At 41.9% G+C, this 14979-nt stretch overlaps 1 long non-coding RNA gene across 5 annotated transcripts; it reads right to left on the bottom strand.

Annotated features, from left to right (window-relative positions):
* Positions 1-5319: 5319 nt before the first annotated feature.
* On the bottom strand, positions 5320-14825 carry LOC116793644. Of its 5 annotated transcripts, none has more exons than XR_004359548.1 (5): positions 13568-14825; positions 12987-13109; positions 10988-11141; positions 7266-7444; positions 5320-6287 (listed from the first exon to the last, which is right to left on the bottom strand). It is a non-coding gene; the product is annotated as an uncharacterized LOC116793644 (long non-coding RNA). The 5 variants fall into 5 exon arrangements; XR_004359549.1 differs by lacking the exon at positions 5320-6287 and adding an exon at positions 6331-6796 and having other exon boundaries at positions 7258-7444; positions 10988-12332; XR_004359546.1 differs by lacking the exon at positions 5320-6287 and adding an exon at positions 6331-6796 and having other exon boundaries at positions 7258-7444.
* Between the last annotated feature and the right edge of the window lie 154 nt (positions 14826-14979).

Genomic DNA, 14979 nt, shown 5'->3' with positions numbered 1-14979 from the left:
AGCTTTCTGCTTTCTGAAAAACACACATAGGAGCAACATCCTAAAAACCAACAGCATGAAAACAATCAGTTGTTTTCAGGACAGGTTATAGTCATAGGCTGAGGCGTTTGGTGGGAGCCCTTCCAGGCATCCTAGAGCAATCCCAAACTGTTCTCAGAGAAATCCAAGTTAAAATGAAGACTCTGTTGCCTCTGGTACTCCAGGAGAGACTTTCACATGGAGGTACAGAGTTACACCCAGTAGTGTGGCTTTGGGTACTGAAATGTTCCACTTATACAGGGCAAACACAAAATGTTCAGGAAAATTTTAAACTGAAGAAGTGCACAGCTCTCTTGTACCTGTCACAGATATGCAGGGGCAACTGATTGTAGCAGTAAATGCAATAAAATAAAGATTCATCACTTCCTTAGACCTAACAATCCTGTGACAATCTGACTTGATTTCAAAACATACAGATTTTCCCCCTTTTTATCCTCTGGACAACAATTACTGTTTACTGAATTGCTTCCCAGAAACACTGCAGTCAAATATTAAAACTACTGTAAGCAGAGAAAGGTCATCATGGACGTTATGTTCAGTAGAGCATGGAAAAACTTGATTAGTCTGAGTAAAATTAAATATGTGTGTTTCTAAAAACCATGCCTTCCCATTATTTGGTTTAATTAAAGGGAATTTTAGTCTAAACTGTCAATGAAAGCTTGTCCATAAGCTAGCAAAAAATCTGTGATTTATTTATATGTACAAAATCCTAATTATTTCACATGACATTGTTCAAAGGATCTTTCTGTGAGACCAGTCTCATTTTAATCTTAACAGCATAAGAAACTATTTACAGTTCTTCCTGTTCTAGAAGAGGATTTAAAAACCTTGTGTTCCAACCAGCCACACTGTAATTTCCAACATTTAATTAGAAAATAGATGAGATCACTTTATTTAAACTGGTACTTGAAGTAAGCAATTAAGTGCTTCACTTAATAGGAGTGTGTGCTGTAAATCTGGCCTTTCATTACATGTACAGTCCCTAACACAATAGGTTTCTAGTACCAGACAGAAGCTTGCAGGCATTGCTTAAATAAAAATATGCTATTTAGGAATATTGTGATGTATTTCCACTGCCTCTGGGGGACTTATCCTGATACAGCCTATTATGTGTCCTTATTACATAGAAGTAAGTATGCAATTAATTGGCAATCTGTAGTGGATTATGGAAACATTCCAGATGGATGGGGGTTTATCACAGTATTTTGCAGCAGTAGCTACTGTAATTTTCTCAGTTTGGGACACTGAATTTACAAGAATTCATTTCTTTGTCAGGTAGGTCTTCTGAGCAAGAATTTCCATTTCCTTTTACATCAGAAGCAAGATGCAGCACAAAGCACCCGTGAGATAACACAGGGTTGCTTCAGCAGACTGTGTTCAGACACAATGGGATGTGTGGGCTGTACCTCCCTTAAGAAATAAAAATGCAATCAATTGACTTGGTTAATATTTTGCTCTGTGGGAAAAACTCCATTAGACAGTCTGGAGCTCCATTAATCTGTGGCATTGTGTGAGCCGTGGCAGCCTAAGCAAGAGAAAGCCCTTCGTGGTTTGCCAACCCTCCTCAGCAGTTTGGGCTGAGGGGTGGTTGGTCACCTTTCCAGGCTTGCCTTCCACTGCCACTGGGGTTGGATAGTGCTGAAAAAACTGGGATGGCCTATCTGGAGCTGTCACAGGTGGCTCTCATGTCACTGGAGCCATGGGGAGGGAAAGCTCACCTGGAAGCTGAATCCAGACAACATCCAGGAGACCAACAGACCTTCGCAATGCATCACAGACCAGGGTGGGGGTTTGGAACACACCACTCTCTCTTTTTGTTCTTTAAGATATTCAAATAAGATGCTATTGTGCACAAACCTCATCTGTGTAGTCTTTTGCTTTAGGAAGACAGAAAATGTATGGAGAGCTCCTTCTGCCCTTGATTTTTACAGCCATTTTGAAACCCCAGAGCATGAGCTCCTGCTGTAGTGCAGTGTCTGTGCAGCAAACAGAGAGAGAGAGAGGCCATAGGAATAACCCTCCTGTTGTGTGACCCTTTGGGGCAAATCCATACATTTCCCTTTCTACAGTGGCAATAAGTCTCATTGTCCATTAGGCCGCCCAGGTTGTGTAGATAAAAAGTCCCCTTCACACAGCAGTCATGTTATGCTCTTATTCCATGGTCTCAAGATTTCTGTTTTCTCTCCTCAGCGTGAATTCACAATAAAGCTACTAAAATATGTGGATGAGAGTTATATTCTTGTTTGTCTGGGTATCCAGTTCCCTAAGAGTGAACAGCTTACAGCTTTTTCTATGCACTCAGCAAGTATCAGAATTCTTGTAAAGGTCTCTAAATGCATATTTTAATAGATCACAGTTCAGCCAAGTAACCCAATCCTCATGTGAACTTCATGCCCTGCTGTAGGAATTTTCACTTTAATGTAACTTAAGATATGCATCTGACTGCAAAATAAAGTATTTTCTTATTCTTCCAGCTATACCTAAGCCTTCCGATTCCCCCTCCTCTTTGGCTTTTTCAGACTGTTAATTGCCCCCTTTACATTTCCATCAACAGACCCCCCCACATCCAGTGAATCTCCAGATTGCTTTTGCCATGTGTTAGGATTAATAATTAATGAAGCCAGCTGATTGTTCCAATGACCCATTATCATGTCAGGGCAGAGATGAACTAGAGAGAAGACAGGATTCATTTCTGAACCTCCAATTTCAGCATCAAAGCTCAAAACCAAAACACCATCAGCAACAGAAATCTATTTCTCTCAAGGGATCTGTTTTGTTCTGAGAGGTGGTCAAAACAGCCTCCCAGCCTGGAAAGCAGATATTACCATGCTCAGGGCTTTTTAAACATAAACTATTGTGTTCTCCTCCACTATGTGGCATTTCTGTGGCATTTCTCAGGGCTTTTCTGACATTTAAGTCTCATCCGGGCATTTAATGATAATCGAGCAGAGAAAAAGAATGGGAAAGGGAAACACACATTAGCATGAAAGATTAAGGGAAATGAATATGTATAAGACACAGAAAAGATTAAAATGGTGGTATACAATGGGATGCCACAGAGCAGAGTGGGAGGGCTTCTGTTCATTAAGTGTTGATATAGTGGATTTAAATAAAATTGAATAAAATCCAATTTAAACACTAGAAAAAAAAGACTTGAATGATCAGCCTTGGAACAGAATGGATTTCTGTCCCTCAGAGGTCAGATCAATGCCTGGCCAACAGCAGCTGCAGATGGTCTGACAGCAGAAGCCTGCAAAAACAAAAACTTACAGGGCTAGATCAAGTCTGCTGGTTCTTTTTAACCCCTCTCTTTGCTGTTCCTCTAACATAAGGTTTATCTCTAGCACAAAAAAAGTATCTAGCACAGGTGTCTTAACAGAGTTGTTGTCTTATTAATTTTCATCATGTCTCACATTACGTTAGCCTCGCTGTGCATAATCCTAAGACAGTACTATTCAATTTTACAAGAATAATTGATACTTCAGCAAGCAGACAGTAAATTCTCCTGCTGAGAAAAAGCAAACAAACAAATAAATGACAGCTCGTAAATTTATTCGAAGTCATGGGCAAAGCTTTACTGGAGATAGCACTACACAGCTTATTATCAGCCTGCTGTTATTGTAGGGCTCCCTGCTTTGAGATTATTTAAGGATGACTAACTCATGTTACATTTATTTCCTCTAAACTTGCTCTGGGCTACATGAAAAGCAGGAATCAATTAACTATTTGGAGGAACTTTCAGGCAGTACTACAAACAACATTTAGGATTTCAACACAATACTCTCGTATTGTCCTCTCATGAAATGAGGACAAACCCAAACAAGTAAAAATTGCATTTTTTTTCCATTGTCCTGGGTTATAAATCCACTGAAGTGTTTTAAGTGTGAGAGCATCTTAGAGAAGGAAACATTGATATCTGAGAAGTTAACAGTACACGATGCAATTGCATGGGTTTCACTGTTTTCAGTTGTGTCTTCCTGCTTCACCACTCTTATAATTAACCTTTACAGAATGCAAGAGCTTTTTTAAGACTCATCCTACTGCCACAGGATCAGTACTTTTTCCAGCCAATGACTCACTTTTTAATCCTCTCCATGCCATGGCAGGGCAGAGAAGACAAGGGTGCTCATATTGTCTCTAGTTGGCTGCACAGCTGAAATTGTGCTGCTGTGACTTCATTGTCCCCAAGGGACTGGCTGTTAGGGCAGGATGGTTTAGTCATGACAGAAGGGAAAACCTGTGCTTATTTAAGGCAATCACTGAATCACTTTTGTGTTGTGCCTGATATTGATTCACTCTGAACTGTGCTTGGCTTTCAGTGATAATCTCATCCTACCATGAGATGTGTCAGGGGCTGCACAGGTGGGGACTGTGCTTTGTTTGGGGGTCACAGGCCAGCCCCTAATGTAAATTACTGGTAGGTTACAACAGTGTGGATAAAACATGCCTAAATGAGGTAATCTTGCCTTCTGTCTTAATGCAGAATACCTGACCTACACCTGAATCTTCTGCTCCAAAAGATGGGCTGGGAGGGAGCTCCAGCATTCAGATTAAACACTGGGAGCAATCCTGTACTAGTTTAAGGAACAGCTTTATCATGTTGCTCCCAGCCCAAATGCAAATGAGATTATAATGCCATGATGCAATGATACCTTAGACACTGTGGTTCCATAATATCTTTCACTCACAGAAAGTAAGAAAAACTCTATGACAAGCCAAGGAGAGATATTTCATCTGCAATCTCAGTGGATGGCACATTTGAAGGTACTTATTACCCAGAAGGATGTAGGTAAGTTGTGTTTCTTCTCTGTAGGAAAAAGGAACAAAGACCCTTTCCAGGGATTTTCTGAGGAGTTTGCAAAAACCACCTTTTTATCATTTTAGAACAGCAATTGCTAAACCACTTCAGCCATGGAGTACCTGCAGCTGTCTATCTTCATTTTTCCTGGAAATGTTAAAAGGGAAAAAACCCAATAGAAAGATCCTTGCAAAGCAGTTATGGATTATTTATGGTGCCTTTAGTACCCAGAGTCTCAAATGCACTGTTCCACATTGAAAGAATATGGTTTATCTGTGAATGATCTATCAAAGAGACAGTCCTGGCAGTCCAGTACTGTAGATGGGATGTACTGAGGGAAAAAATAGAGACAGTGAGAATGTATTTCAAATAATAAAGTGCATTCAGTACTAATTAATCTACAGAGTAACAATATGAACAGACTGGTGAGATCCTCTGGTTATTTTGCCATGTGCCAACACAGCGCTATTCAGGGCTACCAGATCAGTTTGTTAAATACCTGACAGGGGGGTACATGACTAAAATTTCCTGGGATTATATGTGCATTTGACTTTCTGTGTACAAAAAATCTGACTCAAGCCTGTGCTAGGTTTGTGGTGCCATTCTTCTCATGCATTTCTCACCTGTGTTTAAAAAAGCTGGCTGAAGTTTCTGGTTTCAGGTCTGCTCATTCTCCTTCAAGGCAACCATTTTGCTTGCCCATTGCACTGCTACTGGAAGGGGACAGAAACTCTTCCCACCCAAGATGAAGTAAGGGGAAGAAATAGCCTCAAATATCAAGCCTGTTGTCATGGAAACCAGAACCAGGATTTTCAAGGCCAAAATGGATGCATTTACAAATCAGAGATGAGGGAAATCCTACCCCTTTATAAGAATACATTAAATGGAAAATGTCTTTATTATAGGAAGTCAGATATATAGTAGCTCAACAAATGCTGCAGTGTAAAGCAGTATGTGAGTGATTTTTTTTCTATAATACAATATGATCTCATCAGAACCAATGGTTGGTGTGTTGGAGAGAAAGGCAGCAGTAGCCATAGAAACAGCCAGCTCTTCCCAAGTGGAATAAGGTATCGTGTAACACCCAGTTTTGGTGGTGGCCTCATGCTCCTGCCAGATTTGTGGCTGCTTTTGAGTGCAAAGTGGTTTTTTGATGCACCTCAAGCCACAGGAATCAGTTTTATTCTGTGCAACTCCTGCTTGGCAGGTACATCAGCTCTGAAAGGAGGTGCCTGAGGCAAGGGGGGTCCTTCTGCAGGATGGGAATAAAAGGTGGTTTCAGGGGAACTTGTAACAACGGTGCTGTTACTTTTCCTCCCTGTGTTGTTAGAAAGCATGTTGCTACAGCAGTTGAGAAAAATCAGGGCCATTACACCCTGCTCTTGTAGGATTTGTATGGAGAGATGTACAACTAACCTGCCTGAGGCCACAGAGCAAGACAAGAACAGACCTTGGGGAAAAAGAAAAAGAGAGGTTTTTATCATTTTTCACTCCCAACCAATCACACAGAGCATTTCATCACTTCACCTTCTTCTCCCCACCACCCTGAATCTCCCCTTCCCCACATCAGCTGCCAGCAGAGCCCAGTATATAGGCAGAGCTTGGTTTGGACTCTGATCTGTCACGTATCTCCTGTTTAGTGTTGGAAATCACTGCTTTAAACTGCAACTTGAGCCCTCTCTGGGGACACACTCTCTGAGTCACCTCCAGCAGCAGATGACTTACAGGCAGCCCTTCAAAGCTGTCACAGCTCTCTGCTATGATCTTGGTCTAACCGGTACCTTACTCAGGATAAAAGCATGTTATCCTCTTGCTTGTTTGTAATGCATAATTGGGCCCAAGCTGTAAAGAGCCAGTCTGACCTTTAACAGCTCATTGTGCTGTGGAGAATAGTTGGATTTGCAGTTTAAGACTATTTGTTCTTAATGATGGTTTCACTCTTATGAGATAAAGTACAACCTGAAAACAGAAAACAAAGAGAAAGCTGCTGCGTTTTGTTCTGGAGAGCAGCTGTGGGAGACACATCTGCCACACTTGTTTTGTGAAGGTACTGGACTTATCCCACACATGGGATAAACACTGAGATGGAAGCAATTTACTGCCCTAACTTCCTTCCACAGCTTATGGCTCTAGTAGGCAGCACACCTGGATCACACGGGAAGCTGTTGGATCACACAGAAAGCTGCTGGATCGCATAGGAAGCTGTTGGATCACATAAGAAACTGCTCCAAAACCTGGCTTTTATAGCCCAAAGTTTTGATTAAAAAAACCCTGCAACTGATTGGAGTAATTTGGTAATGCTGAGCAGTACAGGGACATGACTGCACACTATATATGGTATATATGCATATATATATACGCCCCTGGGAAAGGCATGAGGCAGGAACAGCTTCCTCACTCACACATATCCGGTGTCTCACCTTCTCACCTTTTCCCAGATACTTCTGGAGCAGAGATCCCAGCACTGAGCAGGCAGCAACAACTGGATGCTCCCACAATCTGCACTGGTTTGGGAAGTATTGCTTTGGGCAATAACCACCCTGTTGTGGGCACTTGTTTACTCCAGGTAAGCCAAAGACTTTGGACTCTGATAGACACACTCCACACCTGGACAGGAATATGGGGAGCAGTCAAAAAGATGAGCTATGGTGGAAAATAAACTGTGCAGCACAAAAAGATACAACCCAGCCCAGGTGGTGGGAAAAGGACCCGCACATAACAATTAAACCAGTGCAATGTCACTTTGCACAAACAGCTGAAATTGCAAGAAATTTATTAGTTTATTTAATGGCTCTTAAAATCAGGCCATGGTCATGTTTCCATCACTTATTTTCAAAACCTAAGAGTTTTCCAAACAACAGAGGACAAAACACTGGTTTCTTGTTACATGGTGGGTATAAATATTTTACACTGCCAAGAAACACAGTTGCCCTGCTGAAAAAGTCTTCCTTCACTAGTAACTGCAAGTCTGAGATTGTTCTAAAGGGTTCTCTCCCACTGTTTGGAGGAAGAGAAAGAGTCTACATGAGTTAAGGAGTTGAACAAGGGTGAAAATGAGCTCAGGAATGTTACCAAGATTTTCCCATCTCCCACTCAAACCCTGTTTTTGTTTGCCAGACACGGTGCTCTAAAATGGTTTGATTTTTTGCATTTTATTTCCACCCTGTTGTCTCTGCTGGCATCAACACTTCCAGGGTTTTGGGTTGATAGACCAAGCAGTCTGAGCACAAGGTCACAGCTGTGATAGCACACTGTGAGCTGATCTATGTTCATGTCCAGCTCAAAAAAACTGGGCCACAGTGCTACTGTGTGTAGTGTTGCCCACATTACAATTGAAATAGCTGAAATGCAGGCTGTTCTCTGAGAAAATGAGACCTTCTGTTTCCATCCACAGCAAAAGGATCCTCTGCTTTCCATCCTGCAGTACTATATATGGAAACAGCTCCAGTTATGCATCATCAGACTCTATGGAAAACTTCCTTATTAGAACAAATACTCTGAGCAAATTCTAAAATTCCTCCATGGAAAGCAGCCTTTAAAAAAAAAAACCAAAAACCCAACCAAAAAACCAAAGCCAACAAAAACCCAATCCTACAAAATTAAACTGAACCAACCAACCAACCAACCAAAAAAAGAAACAAACCCAAGGACTGTTGATGTTCAGTGAGAGACAGAATTCTACCATTTGACTCCTTTATTCAGTTACAGACTTGCTCTACTCCTCTGCAGTTTTCACTAAACACAGACTGCAAGCCTTTACAAACAATACAGAGGGTTAGGTAATGCAGTGAGTAATCTGGTCTGTTTAATTCAAACTAGGCCTGGGCTAAGCAGAAAATAAACAGAAATGGTTGTGTAGAGTTTCTGAGGATCACAGGTTGCATATTTTATGGAGAAGGCTCCCTTGACAAGGATTATTTACCTTGTTAAATTAGTTCTGGTTTATATGAAGATTATAGCAGATGGTTCCTTAAAGTGAAAGATCTCCTAACACCTGGGCCATAGGTCTTGTTATGAAATGGTTTATAAGAAATGTGTATCAAACTATATGAAAAGTGTGTTAAAATGGCCGACATAAACATCCCCAAATGTCATCCATTTATCATGGGATGCACCAGGAACCCTCTCTCTGTTTTGACAGGTACAGAGCAGCACAAACCTGGGGCATGTGAAGGCCTTACAGCTCCCCCTCATACAACCTGCAGGGGTGGAGAGGACTTTAGCTGTGAAGCCCAAATTCTCTGTGCCAAGTCAATCCCCCTCAGTCAGAAGTAGATGGATATTCTTCCAGTTTGATGCACAACTACATTTCTCAGTGGCATGAACAATGACAATTGCATGCACAGCAGGAGCAGCAATACAAACAGCTGTACTGCTTGTGCTGTATGCTGTGAACATCCGACCCAAAGGAGATCCTCTCATATTTCAGATGCCCAGCACTTCCTACATCCAGCAAGCTGCAAGAAAGCTGACTTGGAAAAGACATTGGAATCAGCTTTTTCTCTATGTAAATATCCTGTAAGAACCAAGTCAGTCCCAGTTCCTCATTTTTGATTGTTAAACTATATATGTACCTAGGCTAGCTGGTAATTTGCAGTGTTTTTTATGAAGGAAATATGCATAAGAAAAGCAAAATGTCTTCCTCCTAATTCTCCCAAAGTCAAAGAAAAAAAGTATCTCTTCTCCTCACTCCAGACAGCTTGTTTTTAACTTCTTGTTTTGTGGAGTCCAGAAGTCAGCATGGTCAACAGCTCATATCTTCAGTGATGCTCCAAGCCTAAGCCCTATAATATTTTTGCACATTAATTATCCCACCTTCTGACTATCTGATCTAGCTGTGTAATAATTCCACCTCCTCTTCCCATGTAACAGCCCTAATCACAGAATCATAGAGGATGGAAAGGATCCCTGGATCCAACCCTCACTCAAAATGCCACAGTATTTCAAGGAAGACAAAGCCAGGGCAGTCTAGGAGAGCTTTGTTTTCATATTCCCCCCTCACTATGGGTCATGCACTTCTTGCAGTCACCAGGATCTAGTCCACAGCCCAGAGCAATGTTTATGATCTATATGCACACAAGACATGCTACAATTTAGTTTAGTAAAGTCAGGCATTGCAGTTTCGCTGTAGATGTAGCAGCTGCATCTTGGCAACAACACATTTCCTCTGAGTTAATAGGCTATGACAGGAGGCTTTTATCCAATCTGTAACCACATTTTCTAAGATGCTGCATATTATAATCTCTACCCATAATCAAAGACTCATAGAAAGGTTTGGAGGGGACCATAAAGGTAATTTAATTCCAACCCCCAATAATCAGATGCATCTCTTCACTGCACTGTTTCTTTCTCCTTTTATAGATGGGAATTGGTTACTAGCAGGCAGAGGGTTTTCTAAAAGGAAGTACAAAGCCTTGCAAAACCCAGAACTTCCTTTGTGTCTGCCTAAGAACGCAGTTCTATGAGAGTCAGACCATTTCTTTTACCCAAATATGGCAATGCCACAGAACCCCAGAGGCAAATCAGGTAAGTAGCTGCAAAGGTAGAGCTGTCCCAGCAGCCAATTACAGGCAGAGCTGAACAACACGGATATAAAAGGACATGAGGGGGAAGGTTTGGACTATACCTTTTAAAGTCAAAAGAATTCTATGCTGAGGTCACACTAGAAGATGATCAGTGGGCTGGGCTTGCAACTAGTTTCATCAAATATCAATATTTTTGCAGGATTCCACATACTGTGACTGCAGATGGCTTGTAAAAATACATCATCTACATCAAAACAGGAAACACGGAGCCTAAATGGCCTTAAAAAGAGGTGCAATGACTTCTGTGTTCACTGGACTCCAAAACACACACAAAAGTCTTTTATAATTTAACTCCCCTGTTTTCAAGAGGTCGTTTGACCTCTTTTGCCAGGGCCAGAGTTCTGCAATATGATGTAACTGAAATGCTGAGTAATAACTGGGAAGTTAAAAGTATCAAATATGTTTCCTCCATGTGATTTACACTAGTCCTTATCTAGACTACAGCCTGCAAGAGAGTGTTGAAACCTAATGGCTTATTTTGAAGTATAGTCCCAACCTCCCCTTCCCAAAAGGTGAACATGTTCCCAAAATACCCTGCTGAAAAATGCCACTGATGTGGTCTCACCATTTTTTGGAGTTCTCTGATGTCTGTGGCTGAGAAGACTTGTGTTCTGCTCAATGTATGTGTGAATGTAGCTAATTATAAGCTCTTGGGAACAGAAATCCTGTCTCTCTGTCTGCACAGTCTTTGGCACAGCAGGGTCCCTTTCTCAGCAGGCCTTCAATAAGAACACAGTGCAAAGGTGAATCAGAATGATTCTCTGCATCACTGACAGAGAGGGTGACAACCTTAACACACATTTGCAAAACTGAGGAGCAGCAAAATTTCTCTCTTTTAACTCAAGATAGGAGAAAAAATAATTTTAAAGGAAATAAAAGATAATCTAGATAAAACAGAAGTGCTTGATATAAAGACACAGCTGCTCAGCTCATAATTTACAGTCCATTGTTACCTTGCAATAATTTCCTTTAACTGAAGGAGACTTACTTGAAATGAGAGACTTTACTGATATGAGAATTATTTGGAACTAAGGCCATTTAGATTTTCTGTAGTCTTGGCAAAGTAATAAAACCAAACATCTTCCTTTTATGCAAGTCAAAGGTACACAGTCTTTTAAATAAAACAGTTTGGGGTTTTGTGGGTTTGGTTTTTTCCCTCTGCAAACAAACACAAGTCTATCAGCAATTCACAAAATTAGCCACAATTGTTTTTAGAACCCTCTTGCATTTTCTTCCTCTTTTTTATACACCAGTATATTCCTGAATGTCCTTAAAAGGCATCTTAGTGTATTCTCTCCTTCTTACTGGCAGAAACAAAGCTGGAGACACTTGACTCGCTCTGCTGGGTATCTGAGAATATACATGAGGAAGTGGCTACTCATTTCAGGAGTTCTGTGAACTGTTGCCCTTATACACTCGGTTTTAACTTGATTTCATACACTCTTGGTGCAAAAAGGCGATGAGAGGGTATCAATTTGTGACCTGGAAATTCCCCCGCAGCAGGAGCATAATCTGAGTGATTTAGTGTGAGTACCTTGTGGCCTTAAGAGTTAGTTACCCTGCAGTTTACAGCCTACTGTCACAGGCAGTGACAAAACACCAGCCAGTAGCAGCAGGAAGCTCGGTTTAGATTGACAGACAAGGCAAATAAACCCACAGTTCACAGGGACTTGAACAAAAGAGGCTAAAGCAGAACCTGTCTTTGCAAAACTGGCTGCTTGGAGCTAAGGCAGGCCAGGTACCCTCTAGCAGCTTTCGGCTGCTTCTGCGCTCAGTAGTTGGAGAAAAAGGTCATCAAATCATCATATGTTTGTGAAGGTGATACTGGTCAGTCAGTCTTAGGGCAAGGTAGGTTAGACCAGAATCTCTAATCTTGTATTTCCAGACTGAAAGAGGTCCTCCAGACAGAGCTACAATATGAAACACAACCCTTCTAAATTAAAAATCACACAATTCTATGTGAAACACTATGTCCACAGAAATACTATCCTTTAAAAATAAATTAAAGAGAAAAAAAGTTAACCTGAATGCGAAAACTTTGTTTTTCTTGTAATGTATGTTTCATTTTTCTTCTTTGGCATCAAGTGGAAATTCATTAAAGCTGATAGAAATCATTCAACAGACTTTTCCCAGGACCTGTTTTTGTAGCCCAGGGAGGGACTTTCACCGAGAAACGAGTTTGGTCATCATGGTCATGTATTATGTTTGCAGAGTTAACGGGAAAGGGATGAAACAAATATCTTATTTAAGCTTTTAGTTCTATACAAATGCTGTCTGTAAACGTGGGAATCTAAGCACACTTTCAGCAGTGTCGAAGCCCTCAGTGCAGGCTCCACAGAGAACTTTCTAAACATGCGATGCCATCGTGTGGGCAATTAAGCCTCCAGCAGTTTCCAGATGAACTTCGCCGAATTTCATAGAATCCTAGAATGGTTTAGGTAGGAAGGGACCTTAAAATCATTTCGTCCCTGCCATGGGCAGGGCCACCTTCCACTAGCCCAGACTGTGCTCACATTACATGAACATCCCATTAATTCCCTCACTTTTACTTGCCATGTCCTCACCCTGCTGATACAAGCCGGGTAACTCCTGTGCCTCTAGTGGTGACTGTAACAAGTCGAAATCCGTATCCACTGGTTCAAACGTGGTCACCTTGGAATTCTGGTCAACGCGTTTCTAACTCTCATCTGGCAGCAAGAAGAATATTCTACATGTTTTTATGAAGTTTTGCATCCATGAAGATTAAAAAACAAAATCAAACCAAAATAAAACGGGTATTTTTAGAACTTATCTTTATAAATATTTTTACTCATTCTTGAAAGAGAATAAAACAGGGGGAGCTCTGCCATGGCTGGTACAGATAGAATTACAGAATGGTTTTGGTTGGGAGGGACCTTAAAGATCATCTTGTTCAAACACCCTGCCATGGGCAGGGCCACCCTCCACTAGACCAGGTTGCTCCAAGGCCCGTCCCACCTGGCCTTGAAAACTTCCAGGGATGGGGCATTAATACCTTCTATGGACAACACTTTTTTTTTTTTTATTTATTTTTCCTTCTTTTGCACATATAAAGGAACATAGAGGATTTCTATTGAAAGCACACTGATCAAACTATAATTAAAAGTTATATTCCAAAGCTTATAACCTGTTCCATTTGGTTGCAGGAACTCACACAGCACCAGCTTTGTGGGAATCTGCAGGTCTTCCCCCGGGCTGGAAGGAGGAGGAGTCTTCACAGTGAGCTTGGGCTGCGAGGAAACCAACTGGAGTCAGACAAAGCACAGTCGATTGAGGTGTCACTGCTATGAAGGCAAAGGCCTTGGTATGTTACAGGAGCCAAATCCTGTGGCTGAAAGTACAAGGAGAATGCTGCTGAGTAATGTAAGTGAGATACAAAATTGTTAACCTGAAAAAAAAGTGAATTCTGGGACTAGTTTTGTGACCACTGAAGTTTTAATTTTTCTCACAGGTATTCGCGTCTGACTGAAGTGCAGGGCTGATCTCTAAGCACAATCCCCATGACCTTGCATTAGTCCCTCAGCCCTTGTACAGCCTTTTTACCCCTCAGCCTCAGACAAGACTGATTTTGCCAGTCAGGAGATAGAAGTTTAACCTATTCATTGAGAAATTGTTGTGTTTTCCCTCTGCTCCCCATTGCCCTTGAAATCCACCAGCCCCTGACTGTTTACCTTGAAAATGAAACAGTGTGTGTGTGTTTGTTTGTGTGTGTGTGTGTTTGTTTGTGTGTGTGTGTGTGTGTTTGTGTGTGTGTGTGTGTGTTTGTGTGTGTTTTTTTGTGTGTGTGTGTGTACATTAAACACAGCCTTTTCCTTCCCAAAAGCCAAGAGCTGTTTCCAGCACAGATCAGGGCTGGCAGCACCTTCTGCCACAGATCTTCCGGGCATAATTTTTGGGATGGTTTTTAAAATGCCTCAGCACAGGCCATCCCGGCACCTCAGCTCTAATAGGGGCTGCTGGGGGTGTTCGCTCTGCCCCGGCTACAGCTCTGAATTTTTACTTTTATTTTTGAAAAACGTTTTAGGGCCAGAGCAGCTCAGGGAGAAGGGTCTCCTCAGGGAAAAGGGTCTCCTAAGGGAGCAGAGTTCCCTCAAAAAGGAGGGTCTCTGCAGGGTAAGGGGTCCCCTCAGGGACAAGAAACGCCTCAGGGAGGAGGATCCCCTCAAAGAGAAGGGTCACTCCAAAAAGGGCAAAGGGTCCCCTCAGGGCAAAGGGTCCCCTCAGGAGGAGGATTCCCTCAGAGAGAAGGGTCTTTCAGAGAGGAGGGTTCCCTCAAAAAGGAGGGTCCTCTCGAGGAGAAGGGTCCTCTCAGCAAAAAGGGTCTCTTTAGGAGAAAAGGTCCCTCCAGGGACAAGAAGAAACATCTCAGGAAGGAGGGTTCCTTCAGGTAGTCCCTCCAGGGACAAGAAGAAACATCTCAGGAAGGAGGGTTCCTTCAGGTAGAAGGGTCTCCTCAGAGAGGATTGGTCCCCTCAGGGAGAAGGGTCTCCCCGGGGAGAAAGGCTGTCTCAGGAAAGAGAGTTCTGTCAGGGAGATTTC

The sequence above is a fragment of the Chiroxiphia lanceolata genome, chromosome 13 (assembly GCF_009829145.1).
Source record: "Chiroxiphia lanceolata isolate bChiLan1 chromosome 13, bChiLan1.pri, whole genome shotgun sequence".
Lineage (NCBI taxonomy): Eukaryota > Metazoa > Chordata > Aves > Passeriformes > Pipridae > Chiroxiphia > Chiroxiphia lanceolata.
The sequence above is the reverse complement of the archived record's forward strand: the minus strand, read 5'-3'. Positions and strand labels throughout refer to the sequence as shown.